We start from the raw sequence: 1,120 nt of genomic DNA, 5'->3' as shown, positions 1-1,120 counted from the left end.
AACTAAAAATAAGACATCAAGAATGGGTGGTCCTTGGACTTCCCACAGGGCAGGGAACCCTGATTGCTCTTTGGGCTGACGAGGGAGGGGGACTTGATTGGGGGAGGGGGAAGGAAATGGGAGGCTGTGGCGGGGAAGAGACAGAAATCTTTAATAAATAAATAAATAAAAAAGAATGAGTTAAGTAAAACCAAGAAGGGCTCTGACAAATACAGTAACTGTTGCATAGAAGTTTATAATTTGTATGCTAATTGATCTCTATTTCCATAATTATCAAAATATGAAACTTTTCTGTTGGCGGTCTTGTCACATAACTCCGTTTTGTTAGTAAAATTTAATATATGTTCTGGAGCCAGTGGTTTGAATCTAAGCTCTGCTACCTTATTAACTGTCTAAAACATGTCTTTGTGGGCAAAGACTTGACTGTTTTGCCTGGAGGGTTTCATCTGCGAAATGGAGACACAGCGTTTCCTCCCGAGTTGCAATCAAATTTGAATGGGTGAATACATTTAAAAGCCATCAAAGGGTCGATGAGGTGGCAGAAGCAGATGTGCTTGCCTTACTCAAGTCTGATGAACTCAAAGTCTGTCCCTGGCACCTCCCTAGAGGTTACAAAAAGAACTACCATTGAAAGGTTTCTTTCTGACACCACACACAAACACACAGAAGATATAGTATATCAACAGCCACATAGTCACATATGCAACAATAATGTAATAAAAGTTTAAAAATTTGAAAGCAATCACAGCAGTCATGCAATACCTGCTGGCTCTCATTGTTATTCATTAAAGCCTAAGTTATACTCCTTCCTAAAAAATAGGTAAATACTGGTATGCTTTTTATAAAGTGGATCATATCTGAAGGCCAGTGTGCAGCTCAGATGCCACAAATCAGGAAAACACTTTAGAGAGCTGGAGAGCCCTTATAAGGTTATCAGTTTTATTTTATCAAATAAAAAGGAACAACCAGATGAGCGAGATGGCTAGACAGATAACCACTGAGGATCTGAGTGGACTCTAGTGCCAATAGACGGAAGGAGAGAACCTACTTGGCTAGACAGATAACCACTGAGGATCTGAGTGGACTCTAGTGCCAATAGACGGAAGGAGAGAACCTACTT

This window comes from Microtus ochrogaster, linkage group LG4 (assembly GCF_000317375.1).
Source record: "Microtus ochrogaster isolate Prairie Vole_2 linkage group LG4, MicOch1.0, whole genome shotgun sequence".
NCBI classification, from domain to species: domain Eukaryota; kingdom Metazoa; phylum Chordata; class Mammalia; order Rodentia; family Cricetidae; genus Microtus; species Microtus ochrogaster.
Note: the sequence above shows the minus strand (reverse complement) of the source record.